Genomic DNA, 24,803 nt, shown 5'->3' on the forward strand with positions numbered 1-24,803 from the left:
CGGGGAGATCCTTCATGTAATATTACATTTCTGCTTCCAAATCCCCTCGCAGACATTAAGAGAAACAAAGAGCAGCCCAAATAACCGCAGCCCCGCCGAGCGCGGGGGGTGAGAGGTTAGCCCCGAGTTTCCTGCGGCTCGGCGCTGCAGCGTGTAGTTGAAGGGAAAGGTCGTGCTCTCGCGTGTTTTGTTTTAAATAATAGTGACCCATTAATTCTAAACCTGCTTGTTCGTGAAATTATACAGGATTATAGTTCGCCAGCTCCGGACAATGAAGGCAAATCAAGATGAATTGCCGCTCGGCCCTCCCATCGGCTCGCAGCCGGGCGGCCAGGAGGGGCCGGCGGGGGCGGGGGGCGGCCGCAGGGACACCACCACCGCCACCACCACCGGCAGCGACACCGACACCGACACCGGCAGCGACACCGGCAGCGACAGCACGGGGCGAGGTGCGCGGGGGGCGGCCGGGAGCGAAGCCCCCGCGGCCTCCCGGGGGCCGTCGGGGTGCACGGGGGCGGATGGGGTGCGGGGAGCGGGGTGCGGGCCGCGGGACTTCCCCGTCCCCCGTCCCCTGTCCCCCGTCCCTCCCCGCGGAGCTGGTTTCGCCCCCGAGGCCGGGGGGACCCGGAGGAAGGGGCGGCGGGAGGGGGGTGCCCGCCGCGGGGGGGGGCCAGGATGGACTGGGAGAGGAGCAGAGAGGGGGAGAGGGGAGAAAAAAGAGGGGAGAGGAAAAGGGGGAGAGGTCAGGCCCGGCGGCTGCCCGCAGAGAAACCTCCCCCCAACCCGAAAGCGGAGTCCCCAGCCTCCTCTCTTCTCCTTTTCCCTTCTATTTATTTATTTATTATTTCCTACTTTTTTTTTTTTTTTTTTTTCCCCGGCCCCCCGCCTCTCTCCGTGCTCTTTTCCCGTGTGCGAGCTGCGGGGTCGGGGTGCCGGTGGAGCCTGCAGCCCCCGTGCTCGGGGCGGGGGGGAAATTTGGGGTGTCCCCCCCCCTTCCGAGGCCGCCTCTCCCTGCCTCGCCGCCTCCCCGGCGAACGCCGCTCCCGTCGGTTTTCCTGCGCCGTTTCAACACCTCGCCAGGGTGAGTGCCGGGGGCTTGCGAAAATGTCCCCCTCCTCCTCCTCCTCTTCCTCCTCCTCTTCCTCCTGCCGGGGCCGGGGACGAAACCGGGGGCCGGAGACAGGCGGGTGCCCTCCTGCAGCCCCCCCCCGAGCCGGGGGTGTCGGCACCCTGCCTTCTCCCCGCCGCTCTTCTCCGTGCCATCGGCTATTTATAATCCTCCCCTCGCTCCATAAAATGCCTGTATATATATTTAGAAGACGTGCGTGCGCGGAGGAAGAATATACATATCTAATATATATATATACACACACGCACACGTTTGGAATAAAATCTGTACCGTTTCCGGACCAAAAATATATTGGATCAGAGTTTTCCACTCTACTGTGTAATGGCTCAAACGATGAAAAATCAACGTGACCGCTCAGAGAGGACATAAATCACTCCGAGTGTAATCTGAATTTCTCTTTCTCCCCCTAGCTGAAGCCTTGAGGGTCATCATTTTTCTGCGCCACTTGACCAAAGATATAATGTTTTGATTAGGTCGTAAATCAAAATCTTGGGTTGTGCGGTGGTTTTTTTTTTTTTTTTTTCATTCTTTCTTGCTTGCCCTTTTTTTTTTTTTTTTTTTTCGGGGGCTTTCCTCCTTATCAGCGGTGGCAGTGTGAACCTGGAACAATGGAGGCCGTACAGAGGAGGTTGGGGGGGGGGGGGCGGTGGAAAACACAACGAAATGGGGACTCTGCACAAGGCCCGCTGCGGGAAGCGAGGGGCGGGGGGCTCAAACAACGTCCCCCAACCCCCCCAGACCCCCAGACCCCCCCCCCGCCCCTCCGGGAAGGCCGCTCCCGGCCGCCCGCTGCGCCGTCTGCCCCCAATCCACATCCCGGCGCGCAACCCCCGCGCAGCCTCCGCCGCAAAGCCGGGGGGCTGCGGGGCTGCGGGGCGCCGAGCCCGCTGCTCTCTTTTGTTTTCGGCCGCCTCCCCGGCGCACTTTGAACCCTGGCGGTGTGCAGGGAGCAGCCCCGCTCCTGTCCCGCCGCCGTTCCCCCGGTGCCCGCTGCCTCCCTCCTTCCCCCTCTGCCCTCTCCGCCTTATTTTCCTGCCGCCCCTGTGTTTTCCCAAATCCCTCCCGCTCTTGCCCTACCTGCGCTTTTTTTTTTTTCTGCCTACGAAATAAAAGAGTTTTTACCCCTCTCGCTATTGGCGCAGCAGCATTTTTGGAGGGAAGCGACCTCCCCGGGGAAACGGAGGAACGGAGGACGCGCACCGGAGCCCGGGGCAGGGCTCGGGGACCCGTCCCGCGGGATGCGCGGCTGCGGGGCTGGGGTCCGAGCAGCCCCCCGAGGGGTGGGGATGGGGCCAGCTTGGGAGCGAAGCCCACCTTCGCCTTGCTCAACGCCCGCCGTGGGACGCGTGTTTTGCGGGGGGACGTCTGAAATCTGCGCGCCCGGCCGAGCGGGTCGGTGAGCACGACCCACGGCCCACGAAGGATTTCCATCTCCGATTAGCTCCGTCCAACGCCGGGCTAATCGGCTGCGAAATGTTCGTTTTCTATCTGCGAGCCCGGATTGGAATTAACTGCTCCGGACGGCCGCGTCTTCTCCTCGAGGAAGAAAATAGAGGGGAGTAGATAAAGATCCTCCCCAAATAAAGGCAAAGCCTTTATTCTTAGCGCTTTTATTTCTGAAGGTCTCCGAGGTCGGGTTCGGGGAGCTCGGCCGGGAACAGCCTTGGGGGCAGCGCGGGGGATGCTCCGCGGCCAAGGCACCGGGACGGGGACAGGGAAGGGGGAAAAATTAAAGGAACAAAATAAAAGCCCCAAAGCAAAGCCCCCAGCAGCCCGCCCGCCCTTCTCCTCCCGGGGTCCGGAGGGATGCTCGGTGGGCGCACCCCGACTGGGACACGCACCGGGCTCCCCTAAAACCCTCCCTGTCTGCTTCCACGAGCTCTCGGCGAGGTTTTTCCCCTTCTCTCAGCCCTGCTCCCAGTCGGCCCGAGGTGAACATCTACCGGCCGGAGCGGCCCCGCACGCTGCGGGGAGGAACGGGTCGTCTCCCGACTTCCAGTAAAACGTCCCGTAAAGTCCACCTATAAATCTTGGTATGCGCTTCGCGTCCTGCCCTTGCGACGGGGTATTTGCCCCCCCCCCCCATCCCCCCGCTCCCACCCTCCCCCCAAATCCCTCCTGCGGTCTTAACCCCGGCCCCGCACGGCCCGGGTGGGGCGTGGGGAGGGGGAGAGCCGCCCCCCGGTCCGGCACGGCACGGCACGGCACGGCCCCGCGGGGCTGCCCCCTCGCCCCCCTCGGCCCGATTGGGTGCATGTGGGTCACGAAGAGATGCCCCTATATAGCAGCAGGACCCTATATGGCTCGGTCGGGCTCCCCGGTGCAAATTCGTTAGGTGTTTTTCTCTGGGTTAAAAGGAAAAAAAGAAAGAGAAAAAAAAAAGATAAAAAGAAAAAAAAAAAGATAAAAAGAAAAAAAAAGATAAAAAGAAAAAAAAAGATAAAAAGAAAAAAAAAGATAAAAAGAAAAAAAAAGATAAAAAGAAAAAAAAAGATAAAAAAGGATGAAAAGAAAAAAAAAAGGAAAAAAATAAATAAAAAAAAAAAAAAGGAAAAAAGAAGAAAGAAAGAGAAAAAAGATTTATTTCTTTTTTTTTTTTAATCTGGAGTTGCACAGCCTCGGTAGTCAAAATCGATGAGCACGCAGCGATCGATGCCGCCAGCAGCCCAAGGCCGTGACCGAGGTTTAGGCAAGCGGGGAGGGAGCCGCTGGGCAAGGCCCCGGCCTGCTGGGTGTGCGTGTGGAGCAGTGGCAGCGCCCGGGGAAACATGAGGGTGGAGCCGGGCTCGTCACTTGATGTGTATATTTAGTGCGCTGGTAGTCCCACGGGCTCGCAGGGGACTACTTCCATGCTTAAAGTTATTCGCATGCTTGAATGATTTGCTGGATTGTGGCCATATGTAAAGCAATAAATATAAGTGGCTACTTCTGTGCAAATAGAGATCCAGAGGTCTCGCAAGTAATTTTCCAGCAGATCCAGACCCTGTACTGTACAGATAAAAGCCAACACAAGTCTTTTCTTTCATTCCATTAAAAAAAAAAATAAAATAAAATAAAAACCAACACACGCACCCCAATTAAGATCACCGGGACAATGCAAGCATAAAGGAGCATGAAGCCTTTCCCTTATGCAAACCCTCACAGAGCACTTCCGAGGCTGCATTACGGGGAGAGGAGCAGTGATCTGCAAGTCCCGCACCCCGGCTTTAGTTCCAAACCCGTTCCCAGTCTTGCCAGACACAAAATCCCACACCAGCCTTGCTGGATGCAGGGCCCGAAGAGCTAGGCGATAACTTGGGTGGCATGTCGGTGTGAGAGGGGGCCCGGCCGCCGTGGTGCTCCTTTGAAGTCCGCAGAGTCTGAACTGGCAGCACCACGGGGTGGGAGAGGAGTTCCCAGGCAAGCAGGGACTCTCCCTCCGAGGTCTGGGGCAGCCGGATTCCCGGCGTGACTCCGGGGAAGGCCAAACATGCTTCCCACCCCTTGGTGGGGATGGGAAGACCCAAGGAGACAGAGGTGGCTCTTCTGCTGTTTCTCCTCTATCTGCAGAGCCCAAATCTCTGGCAATTCACTTTTTTTTTTTTTTTTTTTTTCCTAGTGCAAAGTAAAACAGAGTTTGATTAAAATAATAATATCCAGCTTTTGGCAATGCTTCCTATAAATTCATGGCTTTAGCCTGGACTGTCTCATGGCCAGACTGTAAATTTTTGCATTTTAACTCGCTGTGACAAATCTCTAGCCCCAGTCATTGTTATTTCCTTCAGCTTTCACATCCTGCTGGCAAAAACCTCCAACTCTGGTATTCTTCCCCCAAAAACAGAAATTCCTACCACAAGGGCTGTTACCCTGAGAACATTTTTTAATAAACATATTTGGAAAATGAAAACAAGACACACAAAATCTACGAACACGGCTAGCATCAAATGAAGCCTTGGAAGCAGTTTCAAGTAGTGTTACAAATAGGAAATAGCTTTCCAGAGATAAAACTGCGCCACGTGTTTTGTTAACGCCAGCATTCGGCCAAGCTTTGCTCTCCCGGCTTATGAGGATGTTGAGGGACACCTTCGTCCTGTCTGAGGGGGCTTGTGACTGCTGGCTGAGCCACGAGGGCAGGGGCTCAAGCGGTGCGGGGGCGGCTGGTCACGTCCCTGCCAAAACCCGGTGGCGTGATGCCGTCGGGGTGACAGCCGTCCCCACGCATTGACAGCCATGGCCTCGCGGCCAAAGCGAGGGAAACAGAGAGGGGCACCTGGGCTGTCGTGTGAGGCTTCAGCCCCTGACAGAGAGTGGACAAAATGGCTCCCGCTGGCAGCAGTGGGTGTCGTGTTTTTTTTTTTTCTGTTTTTTTTTTTTTTTTCCAGCAAAAAGGGATATTAATTACCCTGAGAAGCAGCCTCATGGCTGACTTAGTGACAGTCGCAGGCTCTCAGCGTCTTACAGGGTGTTTCCTTTTAATTGTCTAGGGCACAGGGAACGTTGCATTTTTCTGTCTTCGTAACAAAAAGGCTTCAGGAGCTGGAGCGCAGCTCTAACAGCTCTCCCTGTGACAATAGGAGGCTTAATTCTTGCGACGGCCAGACACTGCCATTGGAGACGGCCCAAATCCCCTCCGGTGGAGCTGGGAATTCTGGGGACATAAATAACACGGCTCCGGGACCCCGGCAAGCAGTGTTTACACGGCCGCCTTACAGGCCCGCCACGCTCAGCGCCCTGCCTTCCTCCCCGCTCGCTCGGGAGAAGGGGCCGCGACGGGCTCGTGGGTCTGACGGGGCTCGGCAGGAGCAGGCCGAGCATGGCTGCAGGCTGAGGAAGAGCTGAGCTTGGCCTGGGCTGCAAGCAGGCTGTGTTATGAAGCGCCCTCCTGTCGCTTTTCTCTTCTGGTGGGACAAATAAAGGCAAAGGAGGAGCAAGAAGAAAGGGTGAAGCAGCTTGGGAAGAGGTAAAGAGGTCTTGTTTCTGGTTCCTCTGAGGCTTCTGGCACAGAGGTTGTCACCTTTGCTGAATACATCACCGCAGAGGCCAGTGCGTGGTCATATTAAGAAAGGCCTATACGCTGTCCAGATCAGCTCGGCACGCTGTGCTACAGGAGAGATAATTACGAATCTCATTCTTTATTGATAGCACCCAATCCGTCGTGTTTTACTGATTATTTTTTAATGACAGCCTTCACATTTCTTCAAAAAATATGGTCAAAATAAGCTTGTGGAGGGAAAATGGGGTAACTAAGTTGGTGACCCTAATGCAGTCTCTGTAACGGTGATGACGAGTCTCATCATTTGATTATTGTTACTCTGTATGGCACCCAAGTAATTTCACAGCAAAATTAAGACTATACAAACATGAAAGTGGAGTGTGTGGGGAGATGTGGGCAGAATGCCCACCACGAATATCCAGACCATTGCAAGACCTTTATGAGGAGAATTGCAGAGCCCAGTGCAGGCCCTAAAATGAAAACCCAAGGTTCAGCCCCACCACAGTTTGTGTTAGAGGGATTTGTGGGGCCCTTCCCTCTGTGAAGAACCTGCCCAGGGGGCCGTCCTTGGTGTGGCGCGGTCTCCAGCAGGGCAAAGAAAAGCCTGGCTCTGCCCGTCAGGAGACGCCCGGCTTGAGGCTGCCAACACGGGCCGTAGCCAAACCGGCAGGAAGGATAAAATCACGGAAAGCAGTCACTGATATCCTGGAGAGGAATTCAAGGCTGCTTCTGAAACTCCTCTGCGCATAACGCTACTCTGACAGTACTTAACTCCTCAGGGCATTAGCTACAGGGTCCTGGCTGGGTGGCCCCTGGCTTTAACGTGCTCTCCTGCAGCCCAGCTCCCTCACCACTGCTGGGGGAGGCTGCAGGACCCCAAAGGGCGCTTCATGCTTTAGGCTGTGTTTAGACACTCCTGCAGGAGTGGCAAGTGTACTGACCTATCTTTCAGGGACCTCTCTTTTCCTCAAAAGTGAATTCTTCTGCCCCAATTCCCTCTGAGGACAAGCAGCGCAACCCCAGGCTTGGGTCCCTTATGCAGCGAGGACATCTGCCAGCTGCTGGGCCTGATGCTTGCAAGTGTGGGGTGATCTCAAATCCTCAGCATGAAGAGAGGGTCAGGTGGGCACACCACATCTCCTGGACCCTCCTACATGCAGACTGCTGGCCTCTCCTTCGCAGCAGCAACTCCTAAAGCTCATCCCAGCAGACTGGGTGTCCCAGTGGCTGTGCATCTGCTGAATCAGCCAAACGCCAGACGCCAAGGCTGGTGCCTGCTTCAGGCACCAGGACGAGGTGAAGCCAGAAAGGTGTGTTTAAGGTGATGGATATGGGTTGCTTCCAGACCGGCACCCGGAAAGCACTGTGTGATTCATATGGTGTGCAAGCCTGGTTCAGATGTAGTCCATCGTGTACCACTTTTGCCTGCTCTCACCTGAACTGGAATAACAATTGTTTTCCACATGGTGTGAAGATAAAAGTGTGTGAGTGGTTGTGAAATGCTCGGCTGACTTGGTGAGGAAGAGCATTTCGCTATATGGACATTGCATCCGTAATTTCTACCTAGCAATGGGTACTTACTGGGCATAATGCAGGCATTCGTTTTAGTTAATATTTTTTTACTGGCATACGTAAGATTAGCACTTTCAACTCCAGGCTTTTACACAGGTAAGAGCATAATCTTCATAAAAGGCTCTACAGACAAAGTGATTTGTTGGCCCGTCAGCTTGAAATAACCTACCTGCACTAAGCACCACAAAAGGTTTCGATCAAAAAGGTAAGCATAGCTGCAGGAGCAGCTGACTCAGAACGAAGCAGCCACCTCACTACAGCATCATTAAGGAAAGACTTTAATAGGCTGGGACAGATTTATAATAATTAATACAACTCGCTCATTATCTGAGACAAGGCATCTACAGCACACAGCATGTCTCTGCGTGAAATTTTAGACTTATTTGCACAAGTGTGGGCTGATTACATTACATGTAAGTAGCAGGGTGAAGCAGGACATTTGGTCCAAATGCGCGTAAATAGAGTACCTAATAGTTTAAAGAAAGCCACGTCGCGGGTGATTTATGCCTCCCTACTTTGTCAAAATCACATAGACCAAGTTAGACACTTTCTTTTCATCTCCCCGGGGAAAAGAGCGCAGCGTTTCAGAGACTCGTCTCCAGAAAAAGTGCCACAGTGGTGGAGATGCCAACTTCTCATTTTCCCAGTGGGTGGTCTGCTGTGAAATCCCCAAAAGGCGAAGGATCTCGAGCTAGCCAGGGCCTCCCTTAAGCTGAGGCGTTTAAGAGATTTTTATGTGTAATTTAAGATGTTTGCTGAGAAATAGAGACTCTGATTTAACTATTTGCAGCTTATGATTTTTCCATTAGAAAATCTTAAGGAACCATCAGCACATTCCATATTTGACTGACCACAAAATCACAATTTTTTCCCTCAAATCTATTGCCCCACAGCAGCGTCCTTTGTTCTTCCCCTCTCTCATTTGGTTTGCACTCATTTGGAAATTGCTGGAGAGGACACTCGGCCGCTGTTACTCACACTGAGCAGTATGAGTCCCTGAAAAGATCTCCACTAGCTTCTTCTGGGACAAATCGCGAGGCAAGGGCTTCATCTGCGAGGCTGGCCGGGCTGGCTTCCCTGCTTAGCATTTCGTACAGCCCCAGAACACGCTCTGAGCTTTCAACCTGCCCTCTCCACGCAGGCAGCCCTCTTCTACACCGCGGGAGCTCAAACCGGAGGGAAGGCGAGCGGCTCTCCTGTGCCGCACGCGCCATCCCTGCACGTAACCTTCCCCTGTGTGCCAGAGATCCCGGAGCTGCATGGCAATAGACAAATGCAACCGCATCTCCTCATCTCCCTTATTTGTGCGCTGTATTTTCGTAGGAAAAATGTTGTTTGTTGCAGTGCAGCGGGGTGGTCCTGTTTAAGCAGCGCAGAGAACCTGGAGCCGGTTTCCCCTCCTGCTCCCCCCAGTAAGCTCTTTGCAAGGAAGTAGATGTGTGAAGGAGCAGCAGACAAGACAGAGACCGGAGCCAGATGTTCCTCCGAGAGCTGCCTCCCGACTGGGATAGAAACCCAGCTGTTCGCTGACTCAGGGGGATCACAGGCAGAAAGCTCTGGGATTTGCTGTGTGCGCGCGCCAGAGGAAGGCACAGCCCCAGCTTTCCTACCCTGACTCTTCCCAGCTTGCAGATGGAGGGAGGAGGCGTGTGCTTGGCTGGGAAAAGGATGCTGCTGGGACGTGAGCCTCAGCTCCCCGCAGCATGCTGGTGAGGTAGGTGGGCACATATCTCCCAGGACTCGGTTAAGAAATCCTGGTCTGGGCAGTGTGCTGCTGCCTGAAATAGTCTGGCAATTTGTCTAATTTAGAGGAAAAATGCCGAGGAAACTGCTCTGCTATAGATATGCCGTAGGCTGACAGCTTGTGCCTGGCTAGTAAAATGTATTAGATATTTCTGGGCATATTTACAAACATCTCCTAGTTAGGATAATAAGCCACTTGGCCAAAGTCAACATTAGCTTCAGCACACTATCCCCTCGACCAAAGCATACCTTCCATCCAAAAATCATGGTTCAGCCCCCAAAAGCCTCCTTGTTCCAACTTGCATTTAATACCATCGATCTAGGCTGAATACAGAGTTTTCCTGCAGCACTGGTCCATCGGTGGCAGTCCCTGACCGAGGAGACGGTTTGCTGGCATGGAGACATCTACCAACAATGTGCCGTGAGGAATGAAGAAAAGCCTGACCTCGGTCTGGTTTTCTCTTTGTACTTTTCCCAACATCCAGGAACAGGTGCCATACGTACAAATGCTCCACTAAATGAACGTCTGAGGCTTTTGAGCATAGATCCTGGAGACATGCACCATTGCCCAGAGGGCGTGCAGGGCAAATCTCTGTAGCCTGTACCTCTTCTAATTCATGGTGTATTTCACTACTTCACCACTCCTCTGCTGCTCGGGATGGGTGTGCAGGCTGAAGGCGCAGGGCTACGCCTGCAGCACGCTCTGTGGCCTTGCTCTCAGTGGGCAGCAGGGCTGTGTCATGAGGCAAAGCTGGCCTGTCCCTCCTTGGAGCTGGTCGCCACTGGTGGTCCCCGAGCCCTGGGGCCACACGCAGCCCCGGTGTGGGATGGTGAGGGCAGGAGCCTGAGGTCCATTGCCAGCGTCAGAGGAAAGTCTTGGCGGCTCCCCGGGCACACTTTCACTCACAGCCAGGATTAGGAGCACCTCTCGTCCTGCTTGATAAATCCCAGCATGGGAGCGGATTCGACCTGCTCCTGGGAGGAGTGCAGCTCAGCAGCCACAGCATGGCCTGCCCTGCTCTGTGCTGCCCACAAAAACCTCGCTGGAAAGCGGCAGCGTCGGTGATGCTGCCTCACAGCTCCAGCTCCTGGATAGGGAGAGCATCAGGGCTGAAATACTGGAGAAGGGGGCTTTACTGCTCCTCTGACCACCATGGAGATCCCTCTGAAAAAATAACCGATTAGAATTTTATACTAATGCTTCTGATTGGTAGCACAATGTGCTAGTTTTGCAATGCAATAACCCCAAGGAAGACGGCTTCACATGCAGCTGAGCACTGCTAGCGAAGGCAAGGTGAGAAATTCCCTGCTCGGAAAGGCTGCCATTTAAATAGATAAGGCAAATTGTAGGAGGAGAAGCAGAGCTAGAGAAAAGTGAAAAGACTTGCTCAAGGTCACATGGCAGATCAGTGGCAGATCAACAAAGCTGTCTGGTTCTCTGACCTGCCAGTCTGCTGTCCCACAAGATCCTTGGAATAAAGGCTCTAATAGCTCCTGCTGTCCTTGTGCCCACGGTGAGGCTGTGCAAACGATATATCACAGCATCACCTCTGGCATCCCAGAAATGAGGATTCCATATTTTATATGCTCCTAGTAGGAGTCCCTAAGGTGGCTAATTTGAAAGCGGAAGGGTTTGTTAGATTAGTCATTTGTTTTTAAAAATTAACTTTTGGAAAGCGTAGCTATCCCGAAGTCTATTTTTTAACATGGTGAGACGAACACGCTGGTGACCATAATCGTGGCGAAAATATAGGATAAGGAGCTCCCCCCCCCACCCCCCATGTGCTATTTTAAGTTGGCATGTGTTTACAGAGATAACATTTGATGTCATAGTTGCCACATTTGACAGAGAAAAGCCTGAGACAACCATTAACTATAGGACGAGTCAGCAATCTAAGGCATCTTTGTCCTTTGCTAAATGATTAGCTCAAAGCAATGCTTCTTCTGAAGTTTCCACCCCAAGAAAATCCTGCAAACAAACACTCTAATAGCTATTATAAAATAAAGAATCGTTTATACATAACTGAATTTTACAACTAGGCAAAATCAACCCATCTTTATTACCCACAGGAAAAAATATTTATTTTCCCTTCATTTCTAAATGCGTTATAGTGATGTTAACCACAGATTTGAAGGCATCAGAGAATGAGAGAATAGAAACTAGGGACAAACAGGAGTCACGGTGCCAGATTACTTTTTCTGCTCTACCACGTTGTTGCTTTGTAGCCCTGAGCAAGTCACTTAACCTTCTGCCTCAATGCATCCATGAATGAAGAAGGCAGTGATGATTTCTAGTTCACATAACGATGCTTCTTCTACCAGAGCCCCCATTCCTTGAACCTCCTCAGGACAGGATTCAGGAAAAAGAGATCTGCTTGTGAAGATGTGGGGAGAAGCTTTTTCTCAATGAATCCACGTAATCCCCGAGGAGCTCAGCAAATCCTAAGGGATCATATAATTCAGTGGATGAGACATAGCTGTCAGAGTTGCACAGGAACCATGTTCCTGGCGGGCTGCTGGCCACAGCTCCCCCAAAGCCCCTTGAAGGGAAGGGCGATGCTGGTCCACCCAGTCCATGGGTCTTCTCTCAGATGCCTCCAAGGACCAGAGGAGCCAATGATATTTTCGCCTGCAGCTCAGTTGGTTTCTCGACTGGAAAACTCCCTCGCCATAGCTGAGAGAAGGGGAGGACGAGAACGGGACAGGGACAGCTTAATTTGTCTCTGCAGGGGAGGGGAAGGCAGCACGCAGATGGTCCTCTGAGCAAAGGGATCTGAGTAGCTGGGGGAAGATCCCACCCTGAAGCATGCTTAACTGCTAACGGGTTAAGAAGAGCAAGATTATTTTTAACTCACTACTTGTGAAACATTTTTCCTTTTCCTTGAAGAAGTGCTTTGGCAAAAGGTGTGGCACAGATGCCTGTAATAGTAAACGCGGTTACTGGGAAACATTGCACTACATCGCATCCACGAGAATGTAGAGTTTCCTTTCGTAAAAGACTATTTTAGGCACTCAACATTTTTCCATGCTTTCCTTCCTACTAAAAACATCCCTGAAGGGTGTCTATCTTACGGTTGGTGATTTATTTATCTTTTGGTTAAAGATTCAGCAGAAATGGCTCAGCCATTATTTCCAGGGGTAACGAAATGAATCTGTCATTCGGCCCATTTTCTAAAGGGAGGAAAACACCTCCGTCCCACTGCAGAGCGCTAGCTTGCGTGTGCTCGGGAGCAGGGATGTGAATTTGCTGACAGGGTTACTGTGGTGTCAGGAACGTGCCCTTTGCTTTCCTAAATAATATCAGCCAAAACAGTGATATTCTGGTTTGGACGTGGTTTGGAGAGCCTTGTTAGAGCCGGGCAGCTCAATTCTCTGAAGGTTACACGTGCCGTAGCCCCCGCCAGCTCTCATCAGGCTACGGCTGTTGTAGGAAACACACATCGATGCGTTACAGAGCCAAAACGCTGCAGCACGTCCCAGAGGGTTCCCCGTGATGATGGCGAGCTGGGGGCTGCTGCTTGTTTCACTTTCTGGAACTAGCCAGTAATCCTTCAAGCAGCCCCCGAGGCTGCACTTTTGAACCCCAGCTCTCCAGCCCAGGCTTGGAAGATCTTGAGGAGGGTTTGTGGCCAAGCGGCTGCTGCGATCGCCACTCTTGTGCTCGTGGGAGTGCAGCAGGGAGGCAGATCTCAGTGGGCATCTGGAGAGACACAGTCAAGGGACATGTAATGCTGCTCTTGCCAAGAGAATTAAGATACCCAGGCCAGGCTGAAATTGAGGGTTGAGCGCTTTCTCCACAGACGGGACAGAGAGCTTGAGATGGATGGCCATGCCCAGCTGGGGACCATGGGAGACAGCGCAGGCAAGGGCACCATGGCATTAAGAGGAACCGCAATGATTTGCATCCCCTCTGGAGTTTGTAAGCACTAGCAGAGGGCAATCAGCGTGGGTAGGGCAGGTGAGAGCACTGCTTGTAGTTAGAGGACATCCTCATTGGCATGGAAAAGAGCATGCCAGGGAAAGCAGCTCAGCCGAGTGGCTTGCTGCACAGCTGAGGAGCCTCAAGCCATGTCTTTGCTCAGGGACTGTATCGACTGGTGTGAGGCCTTTGGTACCCAGGACTGTCCCTACGTGCTCAGGTCTGAGCGTGGTTTAGACTTCCACAGCACAAGTATGGGTCCCAGTCACGTCCCCAGCCCACGTCAGGACAGGCTACCAGTTTTTGGAATCCGGTTTTTGGAGTCAGCTATCCAGCTCCTGAAGCAATGAAGCAGAAGGCTGTCAGAAGTGGTGGCTCTAAGGGAACACCACATTTTTCTGCAAAATCCTTTCTTGAAACCCTGTTGAATCCAATGGAAGTAATTGCTAGATGTGTGGCTGGTAAATAATATCAGCAGGATTTGTACCACGTAGCAGTGAGTACCCCAAGAATGGGGTGTCACCTCCAAGCTATCCCAGTTTTGTGGAAACTTCTTGACTTTAGCCTCTCTGTGCTCATTTCACCAAGTTAAAAACAAAGACAATACTTTTCCTTTCTTTTCTTCACCAGGAAAGTTTTATTCACCCTCTACCCTCAGGAAAATAGAGTCAGGAACAAAAGAAAAAAAAAAAAAGAAAACAGAATTAGATTTTTTTTTTCTTAAAAACTCTGAACATTTTCAAAACCAAACATTTTTCATAAAAAAGCTCACATCTGTTATTTATAAAATTCAATTTTTATGTGATTTTTTTCTTTCTTTCTTTTTTCTTTTTTTTTTACTGGCTCCCATTCAGATACCAACAAAACAAATCAGACACAAGTATTACATGTTGTACCAGTAAGTGCTGGAGTCCCTGGAAGAATATAGCAGCGATTACTTTTTTTCGCTAAAGACTTGGCAAGGGAGGTGTGCTTGGAGGAGGGATAGAAGGAAGAGAGGTAGCTTGAGAACAAAGACAAGCGTGATTAATAGAGTACAACCCTCTTTATCTTCTTTGTTCCAGATACCAAAAATATTCAGGTGAGTAAGGAAAAAGGCAAGTCAGCGTTACATCTCTGATGAGAGCCGGAGTCAAATGAAGCAGACTCCCAGATAAACCCATTTTCTTTTTCAAACAAATATATTCAAGAAGGCACAAGCTCGTCAGCTTGGGCACTAGGCTTATTTTTAAACATTTATCTAGTCAGCATGCCAAGCTCCTAGATATGCTCACCAGCAAAACTCTTAAGCCGGGTGCGTTATAGCTGCAGGCTGCCTCTCTTGTCTTTCTTGGGAAACCCACCATTTCGGCCCCCGCTCCACACAGAAGCTGCTTCGCTCCGACCGCTCGGGCGTAAGGACACCGGCACAACCTTCCCCCTCTCCCCCATGTCGTGTCTGCCATTATACCAGCATAAAGACCCCATACCGGTATTATTATTCCTTGCCAGGAAAAGGAATGAATTGCAAGCACCTTCCTGCCACTGTAAGTGAATTGATACCAGGAGCTGTAGATGCAGTTAAAAGACCCCCCAGTGCTTCCCCCCCGAAGTCTCCCACGCAACCGACACAGTTACACTTGTACAAAATCTACCTGTAGAGCCGGCTTTCATGGGCCAGGAGCCTTTACCCTTCTTTAATCCACTTAGATTACCAGCGGTGCACTGCTAATTCGCATGGCAAAGGGCAAAGGGCTTTCTGCAAAGCACAACTTTTTCTTGTAGCAGAAATAGATGAACCCACTTTCCTCTAAAGAATTGATTACTTGATGCCTTTGTTGGTTTTGTAGAGCACTCTGGCTGTGTGAATTAGGTGTAGTTTGGTGAATGTGAAAACTCCCTTCTCTCCCCGCAACCATGCGTGGGGATGGCAAGAATTTGTGTTTAAGTTCAGAACTGTAAAAAATACAATAAGCTGTATTTTTTTTTAGATGTAACTTTTCCGTTTCTACATGCAATAACACACATTTTAAACTAACAGAAATACAGAGCCTTCTGAAGTTTTACGAAAATGTCTGTCATGCTAAGAATCTCAGTCTCTGTTGAAATGGCAACACACATTAATGAGAAACATTAGATTATGAATAAAATCATAAATTTGTTATGTTCAGGGCTAACTTTGTCCTGTAAACATTGCCGCTAGTCCAAACAAACCTTGGTCCAAATAGAAGTTGCTTATGAAATAGACAAGAAAATGTTATGGATTTATTACATATTAAATATTCTTGTACTTTACATATAGAACTTGATTTTTTAGGCACTCTGGATTTTCATTAATAGAAATCAAGCAAATCAGAGTCCAAGCTGTTGCTGTTGCTTGAGTTGAGCTATGCTGCTAAAGACATTTTTACATGTGACATGCTCTCCTACGCACTACCAACCATTTGGTCACATCAGTACTGTTTGACCACGTGCAATGAAGGCACTGCAACTAAGAAAATGGAAATATATATACTGTGATTGGTGTCACCAGAAATGATGGAAAGCTAGAGGGGGGTAACACACGAAGGCAATTTGTGCCCATCTTTATTTAAACTTTTTAAACTTCCCTTGGTATTCAGATTTTTCTTTCTGGAAATTTTCTCAGAACAGTGGGAGATCCCTGAGCAATTAATTGAAGCTGCTAATATTTTTAAATTTCTAACACTGAACTCAGTTGGTGGCATTATTCATGTAGTTAAAGCTAAGCTTGTGCTGCAGTACCTTGCTGAAAGAACCAAATAGATTTTTTCCCTGCTCACTCAGCAAAGGAGTTACGTCAGTGTTAACAAAAAGGCTTTCTGTATGAACCGATTATTAGTCACGTTCTCTTAGTCTGTCAGATTTACTTCCTCCTTGCCTGACACCACATCTACTAAATCTCCATTCACCTGTAGAGTAAGGCAAGTAGAAAAAAGCAGGACATTTTTTTTTTGTGTGTGTGTGTGTGTGTGAAGTATTACCAGAAAATCTCAGTCTGGACTCAAAAAAAATGGTGGATTAGTAGAGATTAAGACTACAAAAAGTTATTTTCTCGCACTATTCAATCACATTCGGGGGCAGCCCTAATTCTGCATTTCCTTGTGTTTGCTATTCTTTTAACAGCTTCCAGTGAAAACGGAGATTCGATTCTCTTGACAGCAAAATGTCCGTGACTGTAAAAGAAAGGCTATTTTTCTAGGCTGTGATGGAGATAAACATTGCACGGCCCTTCTTTTCCTCTTCCCTTCCTCAGGCTCTGTTTCAGCTCCTTACGCTGTGATAAATGGCACTTAGATCCAGGATCCTGCTGTATCGCAAGTGCGGCTTCCTTAAGTATAACATCATGCTCTCTGTACCAGCATGCTGCTAGCGCCTAGTGTGGAGCACATACTTCCATCCAGCCTGTGGACGGCCTCCTGAAATGCAGCGAGGCTGTGGTTGTAGTCTGTCCTCTGCATAAGGCAGATCTGAAGAATAAACATTGATTCCTATTCGGGTAAAGCACAGAGCCTCCATCATCACCAAACATAACTGCAATGCTGATACTTTCTGCTAATAGTGATAACTTTGGTCTAATGTCGTATTGTACACAACATAGGGGGGTAGCTATGTTAATGCGCCCACTCACATGTGGACCTTTTCAACTCCAGCCCTTCAAATTTTATCACACGGCTGCTGCTCCACAGAGAGAAGGCTCCTCTTCAGCTGACTGAATGGCAGGTTTATGGCTTTTAAAGGCTGTGTCCAAAACCCACTGAAGCAAACACATTCAGAAATTCTGTCTTCAGTGACTCTTTGCTCAGCACATGAAACAAAGAGCCAGCTTCTGCACTCCCCCAGATGCACAAAGTTTTTAATTCTGGAGATGCAGAGAGACCACATCCCCACATTTTGTCCTGACACAGAGGCAAGACGTAGCCAAGGCAGACAGCAAGACCCGGGAGCTAAGAGGTACTTGGGGTCAGGCTGCATAAACACGGTCAGTATTAAATCTGCATTATTTGCTTACGCCTCAGTGCCTCGGGTCTCTGAGAACCTTACTGTGCTAGGCACCATACAAGTCCAGAACAAACTTACCCAGATATAGACTTTGAATAAGGCAAGCATTGAATCGTGACAGATTTAGAACATGTCCGCTAAAGACATCATTAAAAATATTTTAAAATCCTGTTTTTTGGAGCAATACCACCCCCACTCCCTTCAGAGGGGAGACCTTGTCAGGCACTAAATAAATGTTTACAGAAAAGTGTTTATGACTCAACATTAAATAATGATTTAAGGTGGAAATGTTGACAGAGCCTGACTGCTAGCGATACATCTAAAAATCTCGATGCATCTGGGAATTTATTTCCTTTTACAGCCTATGATAAAAAAGAGAATATCTCTATGCATGTTTTGAAGTAAAGGCACAAAACTTCACAGCAAGTGCCAACCAAAATGACCTGCAATCCCTGAAAACAGGGATCTCTACTGGAAACAGGGACAAAAACTCTACTGTAGATGTTTCAGCAGGAAAAACAAAACAAAAAAAAACCATCTCTGTATGTTGCATAAATACCTTTTTTCATTCATAACTCATTGTTTCAGGAACCAGGACCGTTAACTAGAGCTGGCTTTTCATTTCTCCATTCCCCTTGTTTGTCATTTTATCTTAAAACGTCTATTTGCTTCAGAAAAGCCTTCTTAATTTTGACCCACTGGTGGCCCAGCTAAGCACTGAGCTAATATTGACTAATATTTCAAAATAAATTGCTCCCTCTAGTGAGACCGCCGTAGTACTGATGCCTGGCAGATGTGGGGGGCGGCCTGGGTGAGTTTCTACGTGCTGCTCCAGCAAGACCTCAGCCCCTCGCCGGCTTGGTTCTTGCTCCAGACAAGCTTACGAGGAGCCTTCCCTGAGCAAGGAGTGCTCAATAAGGCCTTCTGCATTTAAGATAAAATTATTTACAAAGGCTTATGCCTCCTACGCTGTTAAAACCTTCCCTAAAAGATCAGGCCAATTAACCAGCAGACCTTTGGAGAACCACACGAGCTCGCCGAATGCTAAAGTTTTTGCTGTGGACGAGTTTCATACAAACAACACTGCCATCACCCTCTCCTTCTCTTTTTTCAGCTCTGGGCTGTTTAGAAAAAGAAAATCCAGTTAAAAGTAGACCTGGCTCCAAATATGAGCTGAGTTCTTCAGGACACCTCCCTACACCCAGTGGCTTTCAAAGTAAAAAATATTAACTTTGCAGAGTCCTCAAAAGACCCCTGAAGCAAAAAGACATTAAAAGGAAACGGAGTTAGCTCTCCTTTCGGCACCTGTCAAGATGGCGCCACCAGGTGAGGCCTGCTGCCATGAGTGGAAAGGCCAAAATTCTGCCATGCTCCCAGGGAGGGGCTTTTTCTTTAAAAGAGTAAAAATCGAACTCTGTGCAGCACAACTGTAATAAAGCAAGGATTTGGAAAAGGCCGCCGGCCCTCCCAGGACCACATCGGGGAAAGGCCGCCTGGTGGGAGAGGTAGGCCTGTGGGATATGAGAGGGCGGACACGTTAAGAGTGTTGGCAGCCTCGTGCTTCGTGCTTGCTTTTCTGTCAGGGCAAACTCGACACCCCTCCTTTAGGATGAGTTGTTCAGCACAACTCATCTCCAAAATCCCTCCTTGAGCAGAGTGAGGGGCCCTTCTCCTTCAGCGCCCCGAGGCACCATGGCGAGGCCCTGCCAGCTGCCTGGCGCTGCTGGGAATGGGTGAATGATGGCTGGGGGCTCTCCCCCCGGTGGGTCCTGGTCTCCCAGCCTCTCTCTTGCTCTTCACCCTCCCCTTTATGACAGCACAAAAGTCTCACAGTTGCCAGGGCTGCAAACGTGGTGGTGAACATGGGTCCCTTTTCTGACAGCAAAGCTCAGCTCACCTGAACGGCTCTTCAGAGGTCAAAGCAGACTCATACTTGTGGGAGAACAGCCATGGACAGTGATGGTTGAGCTGTTCTTCTGTAAATGACATAATGACTTAAAGGCAGGTGGTAAGGTTTGTTAAATAAATATTTCTTAACTTCTTTTCAGCGAGGAATGAAAGAACATATCAATCTTAAAAGCAATGGATTAAAAAAGACAAACACAAACCTGTTTTGGAAATACTGAGCTCAGACTGAAAGCGCTTTGTTGCAGGCTACTGTCAGCCGGGTGGCGTGGTCCTGGACAGATGTCCTCTGGGGGAGGATGCGGCTCCTCAGCCCAGGCTCTGCCACGCCAGAGGCTGTTCCTGAAGGCAGCACGGCTCCTGCTGCAGCCCCACCACGTTTTCCTGAGTACAGTGGGTTATCCAGTCAGATCATCGGCAGGTGCTTTTTTTTCCAGAGCTCCCTGAAACACACACGTGTGTATGTTCGTAAAGAAAGTCAAGCTTGCAAGGAGATGTAATATCTTCTTAAGGAATCAGGTGGTATAAGTGGAAGGAGCTAACAAATACCTGGCACAGAATGGTCTGAGTTTATGTGCATTTCTGATCGCTGCAAATGACACGTGCCTGATTTTGCTAAAAAACTTTCTTTGGCTGCAAACAACTCCTTGAGGTAAAAACCATCACTCTCAAGCTCAATTTGCTTGCTGAGCCCAGGCGTGCAAGCCAGTTCTTTACAACTGTCTGAGGTTCTGAGTGTTTGGCTTCCTGGTCCTTTATAGTAGTGCCCAGCATTTTTTGAAACATAACTTGCATTTCCAACAGTTTCTAAGGACTTGAATGGCTAAACAAAATTTTCAAAAGCAACATAGAACCTTATCTTATAGGGGTTTTATTTTTTGTTGTTTATTTGTTTGACTTGCATGATTACAAATTTTAGCTTAATGATTGGCATTTATTCTCGGTTAAGTAGTCTTACGTGGTGTTACTTAGACGTGCCTGCATACCTGACTGGTGTTATTCCTAAGATCCTTAAGACAACTTTGTTTTCTTAAGATGTATTTCAAACAGTTAAGCACGCTGTGTTAAAGCCGGTATAATTAAATGCAATGACTGCTAACCGTCACTAGAGGATGCTCTTAATACACTGCGGAGAAATAAAAATAGGAAAATCTTTTCACTGCATGTTCTCGTCTTCGACAAAGGAGTATGGTTTTTGTTGTCGTTGCTGTTGTTTTTCTTTTACGAGGCGGAAAAAAGTTCATTTCTATCTCCATGATGCTTCTGCATGAATATCCTATTTATTTCCATCCTTTTAACCATAAACTCATTCTAGCTATTACAACCCCGTGAGATTAGAAAATGCACAGACAAACCACATTTCCCAGATCACTATATTCATTTTTTCTGGTGCACACAGAAAATAGATTATAATTTTCGAGTTGCCTGTTAAGATGTATTTGAGCAATAGCTCCTAATTATAGTAGTAAACCTTTTAATATTTTACCTTTACTTTACTTTTTACTACATTTACTTTTTACTTTGCTACAAGTTTATGTTTTACTTTGATATATGTTTGGGGGGGCAATACCTTTCCCATAGCAAAAACTTAATGCTGTTATTTCTCTAACATGTTTTCTGATGCTTACTCTTTTCTGTCCTAATCTTCCCCATCTGATTTGTCTTTGATAGGTTGCATTCATCTCCTATGTAAGGAACTACCTCTAAAACAATTTTTAAAATATTTCAAGAACTCTTCAATAACTTGTGCAGAGCTGTTAACGTCAAAAATAGGCATGTTTAAACAAACAACACCCAGGATAGGACGTGTGTCACCAGGACATGTCTGTCAAACTACTTTGTCAACTTAAATGCCTCTCTGGTCCCAAGTCCTGCACATTGTTTCCGTGTTCACTTGGACAGCCCGGAAGGTACTCCAGAAATGTTTTGTTTTTATTTTTTTCCCGAGTGAAATCACCCATCCATCAGATCAGAATAAGCAGATTGTTTTGGACTGATGTTGTGTTCTCCAGCCTTTCAAAATGCACAGATGACCAAACGTTTCTCTCCTTGCTCTCTTCTCTTTTAATCATGCCTCCACAGATGTGGCCGTGGGTAGCAGTCTGTCCAGCGTGTGGAGCAATTGGAGCAGGAGGCACCAGCTCTGCTCTGGAAGCCGCATTGGCTTGTTAGCATAGTGTGCTCACATGAACAACGTCCTTCATCCTAGCCCTGACTTTTCTGGCCAGGCTGCTCCGATGCCAACTACGACATGCTGTTTGGCTGCCTAACTGATTTCCCTCTCCTGCAATCTGATCTTTGCCATGGCTGACCTTCTCCTAGGTTGTGTTGTTCCAATGCAAATTGCATGTTGTTGGCTCTGCTGGCTGTTCCGTGTTTGTAATAAAGCAGTGACTGACAGTGTTCATGAAAACCTGCCCCTGCTTGCATCAGCCTTTCTCAAATTGCGCAATTGTGTGCTTCTGTTTTGTGGCTAGGGCGATACCTGAGGGTGTAGTTTGCTCTGGTTCACCTCCCAGTTTGTGTTGGTTCACTTTCCTGCCTGGAGCTTGTCTTTCCTCCCTTGCAGTCTGGCCGGGAAGCTCGGCAGCCCGCGTGTGAAGCCAGCAGTCGTGTTATTTTGGGGCACTCGCTAGGGGAGCACATTTTTGTTTGTTTGTTTTTCTCCTGAACTAGGGAGGAGAGGAGTGAGCCTGTGCGGCTTGAATGGAGCTTTGTTTTGGGCAGGGGAAATGAAAAGCTGAAATCTTGCCTAGCCTGACACAGAACTGTGCCCTTCCACAGGGCTCAGCCTTTTGGTTTGGGGTCCTTGAAGTGGTAAAGTACAAGAAGGGCTGCCTTTACCAGAGCGCCAGAGCAGAGGAACGCCCCTTACGTGCAGCGGTCGGAGACCTTGTGCGGGAGGTGGAAGACTTGGTGAATTATTGTTTCTGCTGGAGAGAATTTCAAACCGCATGCCTTCCCTTTCGGGCTGTTGCTCAAACCGCTGTACTCTACAACTCTGATCCTATGCGTTTGTATTTGCTTAGGGCCTGTTAATGCAGGTCTGAGCTTATTAGCAGTCTCTGTTGAGGACATCCATCTGTACTTAAAGTAATAATAAAATATAGCAGTCTGGCATTCCTGTGTTTTCAGATACTCATGTGAAGGACCAAACTAGAAAGCTACTCATTTGCTTTTAGTCCTGACTATTATTTAAGTACCACGTGGGAATTTGAACGACCAGGCCTGTTATATTGTCACGTGGAAGAATTCTCTTGCATTTCTGTGGAGGAGATGGAACCAAGCCTTGATCTGCTTGCTTTCTTTGTAAGTGCTCCAGCCTAAGAAAAAGGGAGCTGGTGACTTTTCATCAGTGATTTTGTAGCTTCAGGTCCGCAGTGTTTTCTCCATCTGAACTTGCTTAACGAACCTGGGTGGGCCATAATTTCAGTTTGCTGAAAGAGAGCATTTGCTAAAATAAATGAATCAAATCTGTTTTTGGCTGCCCACCAGACACCTGCAAAATCTGCCTCCTAGACTGCCACAGCAACTATTTCGGCTCATAAGAACTTGATCTGCGGCATTAACAACTTCTTGCCATAATGTCCTGCAACTTTTTCTCTGGCTATAGCTACAGTGACTATCCTCTGGAGAGTGTCCTGCAGTTGTTTTGTTTCAGGCTCCCTCTTTGCAAAAGACATGAAAATACCCTGAAGTTGCAGACCTGCTACAGGTATGAGATCTGTAGCTCTGTGGCATGCGGTTCCTGGCTGGACTGGCTTCTTCACCAAGCTGTTTGAATGAATTTGACAGCAGACAATGCAGAATGGGAAAGCTGCTGTGGCAGGACCTCATGATATGCAACTGGCTTTGCACTCCCTGGAAGAAAATATATCTGTGACTAGACTCTTGTTCACTGCAAGTTGTTTAAAAAAATTCAGAAGTGCTGGAAAGGATATTTAGAGGTCACCTGGCCATTTCATCCATCTCCAAAGAAAAGTTAGCATTGATAATTTAAGCTAAAGCAAAGGTTGTACAGTGGATATCACACATACGACTCCACCATCTACTTAAAATTAAGGTTTAATTCTTATTAAAAATAAGAATCTTGTATCCCCAGCCTCCCTTTTGTAGAGTTAGACTCCAGTGCTCTCTCATGCCTGGATCTCTTCCTTTCCCTGTCTGCCTGCTTCTTGAGACCACCTGTACACATTGCTTCAGCGTCATTAAACCACCAGCAAACAGACAGAAATCCCTGGACATCAGTGTGTGAAGAACAGAGGGTTGATATTGAAAGGATTTCCGTATGTGAGAGATTACTGAAACAGCTAGTGAGTGCTACTTAAGAGCAAGGTCTCTCAGATACTGTGCCATGGTCGTGTTTCTCAGGATTTGTTCTTCACTCACAGCTCTTTAGAATATACTCTGTGAAGCCAGAACCTCTCAGATTTATCTGAACCTAATACAATTCAGGTGCTTTGATAAATAGATTTTATTTTTTTTTTCCAGAATGTACCTTGGAAATGCTCAGACACCTGGGCAGCCGTATGAGTCACTGCGGTACCTGTGAGCTGGAGAACACCTTAGTCTCATCTGGCTGTATGCTCCAGTACCAGTTTTCCACATACAGGCATACATTTAGGTGCTGTAAATGTGGGTGTGAAGTTGGAATACCTCCAGGTCAACTGCCTAAACACTAGGGAAAGCAAACACAGCCTTGTTTGACTAACTTTCATAATTGGATATGTATAACAACACAAGATGAAGTCTTAACCTGACAGCATAGTATTGCTGCTGATAGCAATGGGATGAGGCCCCGTGCTTCTGATCCCACTTGGCTGGGCTCTCCCGTGCCCTCTACAAGCTACTTTTCACCGTGAGCCCCCCAGACTGCTGGAAGATGCCATTACCCAACATGATGGTAGCTAGGAGATGGCACTGGTCATTGCAGGATGACGGGAGGGCTACTTCCTAATCCTGTCCTCTTTCAACAGAGAGACATACCGTAGGTGTATGGTGGGTTTTATGTATGCATACTGTGTAGTGATCTTAACTGCTGTTTTAGAACCTGACTCAGCTGGGGAGTTGTAAACCCCTTGGCATTTGCATTGGTGCTATTCATTTTTTGTGTTCTTCTGTGCAATAATGTGATGTTTTCAGTCCTTTCTTTACCTGAATCATCAAGATAAAGCATTTTCATGTACCTATCAAATTTACAGCCTCCCGGGGCACACAGGCTCAGGCTCTATAGGACACACAGCTGTGGCTGATATGAAAAAGATTTGTAGGGCTGGTGTAAGGCAACACTGCAACAGTCACAAATGGCCCCTCTTTAAGTCCACCACACTGCACTTTGGTTACTCAAAGCGTTTCTTTACCTCTCTGCGTGCAATAGCCTTTGCTCCGGTACAACAGCAGCAGCAGAGCCTCCAAAGCTGTGCGGGTCTGAGGGGCCAGCCAGTTCTGCACTCCCTCACTTGGCTTTATCAGTGGAAATTCCTTCCTCGCTGATCGAATGACCAAGGCAAAATTATCTCTTTTTAAAACAGTTCACATTTCTTTGGATTCAGTTTCAAATTGGC

This window comes from Anser brachyrhynchus (assembly GCF_964034855.1).
Source record: "Anser brachyrhynchus genome assembly, chromosome: 4".
NCBI classification, from domain to species: domain Eukaryota; kingdom Metazoa; phylum Chordata; class Aves; order Anseriformes; family Anatidae; genus Anser; species Anser brachyrhynchus.